General features: G+C 52.8%; 5 non-coding genes across 5 annotated transcripts; all 5 read left to right on the top strand.

Moving 5' to 3' along the window:
• Positions 1–1,379: 1,379 nt before the first annotated feature.
• On the top strand, positions 1,380–1,452 carry TRNAA-AGC (transfer RNA alanine (anticodon AGC)). Its single transcript has one exon. It is a non-coding gene; the product is annotated as a tRNA-Ala (tRNA).
• A 2,268-nt stretch (positions 1,453–3,720) lies between these two features.
• TRNAA-AGC (transfer RNA alanine (anticodon AGC)) lies at positions 3,721–3,793 on the top strand. The gene has a single exon. It is a non-coding gene; the product is annotated as a tRNA-Ala (tRNA).
• An 863-nt stretch (positions 3,794–4,656) lies between these two features.
• On the top strand, positions 4,657–4,727 carry TRNAG-GCC (transfer RNA glycine (anticodon GCC)). Its single transcript has one exon. It is a non-coding gene; the product is annotated as a tRNA-Gly (tRNA).
• Positions 4,728–5,134: 407 nt separating this feature from the next.
• TRNAA-AGC (transfer RNA alanine (anticodon AGC)) lies at positions 5,135–5,207 on the top strand. Its single transcript has one exon. It is a non-coding gene; the product is annotated as a tRNA-Ala (tRNA).
• An 863-nt stretch (positions 5,208–6,070) lies between these two features.
• On the top strand, positions 6,071–6,141 carry TRNAG-GCC (transfer RNA glycine (anticodon GCC)). Its single transcript has one exon. It is a non-coding gene; the product is annotated as a tRNA-Gly (tRNA).
• Positions 6,142–6,171: the final 30 nt, after the last annotated feature.

The following is a 6,171-nucleotide window of genomic DNA, read 5'->3' as shown; positions in this document are numbered from 1 at the left end:
CATGCGAGAGGTAGCGGGATCGATGCCCGCATTCTCCAAACGCTGCCTTCCTGGGAGGCACCTGGCTTTTGCGTTTGTTGTTGAAGCTTGGAACCGAGCGCCGCGAGCAACATGGGAAGCCAGAGTCCTCCTCATAACATGTGCCAAGGCGGCGTTGACGCGTTTTTTTTTTTGAGGCAGCTGTGGCTTCAGCCAAAGTCAGGCAGGCAGTATTGGACAAAAGCAATCCATTAAAGAAAGCACGGCCAGGCTTCCTTTGCCAAGAGACAATATTGCATTAGCACAAAAGGTGCCCGTGCCATCCTTATGCTGAGGGTTTTGGACTCGTTTAACCACCAGAATCAGGTTCAACTTCTCTTTGTGTGTGAAAGAGCGCCCTTTGGCCCCACTAGCAAATATCGACTGGCATAGGAAAAGGCAACGTAGCAGAGGATGGTTTCGATCCATCGACCTCTGGGTTATGGGCCCAGCACGCTTCCGCTGCGCCACTCTGCTCTTGCTGCCGAGCTGGTGCATCGACAACAAAATGTGGATCTAGTTTGCTACCGATCCCATGGGGAGTGGGTCCATCTGGCAAAGTCACAATGTAGATGACGAGGCGTTTCCATCGATGTTGACAAGCAAAAGGTGCCAGTGCCATCCTTATGCTGAGGGTTTTGGCTCAGCACGCTTCCGCTGCGCCACTCTGCTCTTGTTGCTGAGGAGGAGCATCAACAACAAAATGTGGATCTAGTTTGCTACCGATCCCATGGGGAGTGGGTCCATCTGGCAAAGTCACAATGTAGATGACAAGGCGTTTCCATCGATGTTGACAAGCTAATGCCAAGTCAAGTCTGGGCAAAAGCTGGACTCTCCTAGACCAGCTGAGCGAGGAGGGTGATGGCGCCGGGCCCGGCGTGGGGCATTGGTGGTTTAGTGGTAGAATTCTCGCCTGCCACGCGGGAGGCCCGGGTTCGATTCCCGGCCAATGCAATTATGGTGTCTTTGTCTTTAAAGCCCCCCCTTCCCCCCCCCGGGTAGCTCTCTCCCGCCAATTTCAAGTCCGGTGGAATGCATCAAGGCACAAGGTGTTTATTGTCTAGAACGTACTAGGTGGTGGGAAGGTTCTTTTGGAAACCACCTTCTCCTAATGACATCATTGAAACCCATGAGGTCATACTTCCGAAAGGGATCAGTTGTCAATGGACTCACGAAGGGAGAAAAAAAATGGGGGGACTCTGAGGAAGGGAGAGTGCAAACCTTCGAAGCTCGGAAAACGGGTGGCTGTCCTGGTGTCTAGCGGCCAGAGCAGGTTGTGGATTTTGCAAAACTGCATATATTACGCATAGCACATAAGAGGACAGGGATCAGCCATAGCGCCAACGGGGAGCCCGAGCAAAGGGGGATTAGCTCAAGTGGTAGAGCGCTCGCTTAGCATGCGAGAGGTAGCGGGATCGATGCCCGCATTCTCCAAACGCTGCCTTCCTGGGAGGCACCTGGCTTTTGCGTTTGTTGTTGAAGCTTGGAACCGAGCGCCGCGAGCAACATGGGAAGCCAGAGTCCTCCTCATAACATGTGCCAAGGCGGCGTTGACGCGTTTTTTTTTTTGAGGCAGCTGTGGCTTCAGCCAAAGTCAGGCAGGCAGTATTGGACAAAAGCAATCCATTAAAGAAAGCACGGCCAGGCTTCCTTTGCCAAGAGACAATATTGCATTAGCACAAAAGGTGCCCGTGCCATCCTTATGCTGAGGGTTTTGGACTCGTTTAACCACCAGAATCAGGTTCAACTTCTCTTTGTGTGTGAAAGAGCGCCCTTTGGCCCCACTAGCAAATATCGACTGGCATAGGAAAAGGCAACGTAGCAGAGGATGGTTTCGATCCATCGACCTCTGGGTTATGGGCCCAGCACGCTTCCGCTGCGCCACTCTGCTCTTGCTGCCGAGCTGGTGCATCGACAACAAAATGTGGATCTAGTTTGCTACCGATCCCATGGGGAGTGGGTCCATCTGGCAAAGTCACAATGTAGATGACGAGGCGTTTCCATCGATGTTGACAAGCAAAAGGTGCCAGTGCCATCCTTATGCTGAGGGTTTTGGCTCAGCAAAACTTCCGAAAGGGATCAGTTGTCAATGGACTCACGAAGGGAGAAAAAAAATGGGGGGACTCTGAGGAAGGGAGAGTGCAAACCTTCGAAGCTCGGAAAACGGGTGGCTGTCCTGGTGTCTAGCGGCCAGAGCAGGTTGTGGATTTTGCAAAACTGCATATATTACGCATAGCACATAAGAGGACAGGGATCAGCCATAGCACCAACGGGGAGCCCAAGCAAAGGGGGATTAGCTCAAGTGGTAGAGCACTCGCTTAGCATGCGAGAGGTAGCGGGATCGATGCCCGCATTCTCCAAACGCTGCCTTCCTGGGAGGCACCTGGCTTTTGCGTTTGTTGTTGAAGCTTGGAACCGAGCGCCGCGAGCAACATGGGAAGCCAGAGTCCTCCTCATAACATGTGCCAAGGCGGCGTTGACGCGTTTTTTTTTTTGAGGCAGCTGTGGCTTCAGCCAAAGTCAGGCAGGCAGTATTGGACAAAAGCAATCCATTAAAGAAAGCACGGCCAGGCTTCCTTTGCCAAGAGACAATATTGCATTAGCACAAAAGGTGCCCGTGCCATCCTTATGCTGAGGGTTTTGGACTCGTTTAACCACCAGAATCAGGTTCAACTTCTCTTTGTGTGTGAAAGAGCGCCCTTTGGCCCCACTAGCAAATATCGACTGGCATAGGAAAAGGCAACGTAGCAGAGGATGGTTTCGATCCATCGACCTCTGGGTTATGGGCCCAGCACGCTTCCGCTGCGCCACTCTGCTCTTGCTGCTGAGCTGGTGCATCGACAACAAAATGTGGATCTAGATTGCTACCGATCCCATGGGGAGTGGGTCCATCTGGCAAAGTCACAATGTAGATGACGAGGCGTTTCCATCGATGTTGACAAGCAAAAGGTGCCAGTGCCATCCTTATGCTGAGGGTTTTGGCTCAGCACGCTTCCGCTGCGCCACTCTGCTCTTGTTGCTGAGGAGGAGCATCAACAACAAAATGTGGATCTAGTTTGCTACCGATCCCATGGGGAGTGGGTCCATCTGGCAAAGTCACAATGTAGATGACAAGGCGTTTCCATCGATGTTGACAAGCTAATGCCAAGTCAAGTCTGGGCAAAAGCTGGACTCTCCTAGACCAGCTGAGCGAGGAGGGTGATGGCGCCGGCCCCGGCGTGGCGCATTGGTGGTTCAGTGGTAGAATTCTTGCCTGCCACGCGGGAGGCCCGGGTTCGATTCCCGGCCAATGCAATTATGGTGTCTTTGTCTTTAAAGCCCCCCCTTCCCCCCCCCCGGGTAGCTCTCTCCCGCCAATTTCAAGTCCGGTGGAATGCATCAAGGCACAAGGTGTTTATTGTCTAGAACGTACTAGGTGGTGGGAAGGTTCTTTTGGAAACCACCTTCTCCTAATGACATCATTGAAACCCATGAGGTCATACTTCCGAAAGGGATCAGTTGTCAATGGACTCACGAAGGGAGAAAAAAAATGGGGGGACTCTGAGGAAGGGAGAGTGCAAACCTTCGAAGCTCGGAAAACGGGTGGCTGTCCTGGTGTCTAGCGGCCAGAGCAGGTTGTGGATTTTGCAAAACTGCATATATTACGCATAGCACATAAGAGGACAGGGATCAGCCATAGCGCCAACGGGGAGCCCGAGCAAAGGGGGATTAGCTCAAGTGGTAGAGCGCTCGCTTAGCATGCGAGAGGTAGCGGGATCGATGCCCGCATTCTCCAAACGCTGCCTTCCTGGGAGGCACCTGGCTTTTGCGTTTGTTGTTGAAGCTTGGAACCGAGCGCCGCGAGCAACATGGGAAGCCAGAGTCCTCCTCATAACATGTGCCAAGGCGGCGTTGACGCGTTTTTTTTTTTGAGGCAGCTGTGGCTTCAGCCAAAGTCAGGCAGGCAGTATTGGACAAAAGCAATCCATTAAAGAAAGCACGGCCAGGCTTCCTTTGCCAAGAGACAATATTGCATTAGCACAAAAGGTGCCCGTGCCATCCTTATGCTGAGGGTTTTGGACTCGTTTAACCACCAGAATCAGGTTCAACTTCTCTTTGTGTGTGAAAGAGCGCCCTTTGGCCCCACTAGCAAATATCGACTGGCATAGGAAAAGGCAACGTAGCAGAGGATGGTTTCGATCCATCGACCTCTGGGTTATGGGCCCAGCACGCTTGAGCTGCGCCACTCTGCTCTTGCTGCCGAGCTGGTGCATCGACAACAAAATGTGGATCTAGTTTGCTACCGATCCCATGGGGAGTGGGTCCATCTGGCAAAGTCACAATGTAGATGACGAGGCGTTTCCATCGATGTTGACAAGCAAAAGGTGCCAGTGCCATCCTTATGCTGAGGGTTTTGGCTCAGCACGCTTCCGCTGCGCCACTCTGCTCTTGTTGCTGAGGAGGAGCATCAACAACAAAATGTGGATCTAGTTTGCTACCGATCCCATGGGGAGTGGGTCCATCTGGCAAAGTCACAATGTAGATGACAAGGCGTTTCCATCGATGTTGACAAGCTAATGCCAAGTCAAGTCTGGGCAAAAGCTGGACTCTCCTAGACCAGCTGAGCGAGGAGGGTGATGGCGCCGGCCCCGGCGTGGCGCATTGGTGGTTCAGTGGTAGAATTCTCGCCTGCCACGCGGGAGGCCCGGGTTCGATTCCCGGCCAATGCAATTATGGTGTCTTTGTCTTTAAAGCCCCCCCTTCCCCCCCCCGGGTAGCTCTCTCCCGCCAATTTCAAGTCCGGTGGAATGCATCAAGGCACAAGGTGTTTATTGTCTAGAACGTACTAGGTGGTGGGAAGGTTCTTTTGGAAACCACCTTCTCCTAATGACATCATTGAAACCCATGAGGTCATACTTCCGAAAGGGATCAGTTGTCAATGGACTCACGAAGGGAGAAAAAAAATGGGGGGACTCTGAGGAAGGGAGAGTGCAAACCTTCGAAGCTCGGAAAACGGGTGGCTGTCCTGGTGTCTAGCGGCCAGAGCAGGTTGTGGATTTTGCAAAACTGCATATATTACGCATAGCACATAAGAGGACAGGGATCAGCCATAGCGCCAACGGGGAGCCCGAGCAAAGGGGGATTAGCTCAAGTGGTAGAGCGCTCGCTTAGCATGCGAGAGGTAGCGGGATCGATGCCCGCATTCTCCAAACGCTGCCTTCCTGGGAGGCACCTGGCTTTTGCGTTTGTTGTTGAAGCTTGGAACCGAGCGCCGCGAGCAACATGGGAAGCCAGAGTCCTCCTCATAACATGTGCCAAGGCGGCGTTGACGCGTTTTTTTTTTTGAGGCAGCTGTGGCTTCAGCCAAAGTCAGGCAGGCAGTATTGGACAAAAGCAATCCATTAAAGAAAGCACGGCCAGGCTTCCTTTGCCAAGAGACAATATTGCATTAGCACAAAAGGTGCCCGTGCCATCCTTATGCTGAGGGTTTTGGACTCGTTTAACCACCAGAATCAGGTTCAACTTCTCTTTGTGTGTGAAAGAGCGCCCTTTGGCCCCACTAGCAAATATCGACTGGCATAGGAAAAGGCAACGTAGCAGAGGATGGTTTCGATCCATCGACCTCTGGGTTATGGGCCCAGCACGCTTCCGCTGCGCCACTCTGCTCTTGCTGCCGAGCTGGTGCATCGACAACAAAATGTGGATCTAGTTTGCTACCGATCCCATGGGGAGTGGGTCCATCTGGCAAAGTCACAATGTAGATGACGAGGCGTTTCCATCGATGTTGACAAGCAAAAGGTGCCAGTGCCATCCTTATGCTGAGGGTTTTGGCTCAGCACGCTTCCGCTGCGCCACTCTGCTCTTGTTGCTGAGGAGGAGCATCAACAACAAAATGTGGATCTAGTTTGCTACCGATCCCATGGGGAGTGGGTCCATCTGGCAAAGTCACAATGTAGATGACAAGGCGTTTCCATCGATGTTGACAAGCTAATGCCAAGTCAAGTCTGGGCAAAAGCTGGACTCTCCTAGACCAGCTGAGCGAGGAGGGTGATGGCGCCGGCCCCGGCGTGGCGCATTGGTGGTTCAGTGGTAGAATTCTCGCCTGCCACGCGGGAGGCCCGGGTTCGATTCCCGGCCAATGCAATTATGGTGTCTTTGTCTTTAAAGCCCCCC

This window comes from Aquarana catesbeiana, linkage group LG04, assembly GCF_042186555.1.
Source record: "Aquarana catesbeiana isolate 2022-GZ linkage group LG04, ASM4218655v1, whole genome shotgun sequence".
Lineage (NCBI taxonomy): Eukaryota > Metazoa > Chordata > Amphibia > Anura > Ranidae > Aquarana > Aquarana catesbeiana.
The sequence above is the reverse complement of the archived record's forward strand: the minus strand, read 5'-3'. Positions and strand labels throughout refer to the sequence as shown.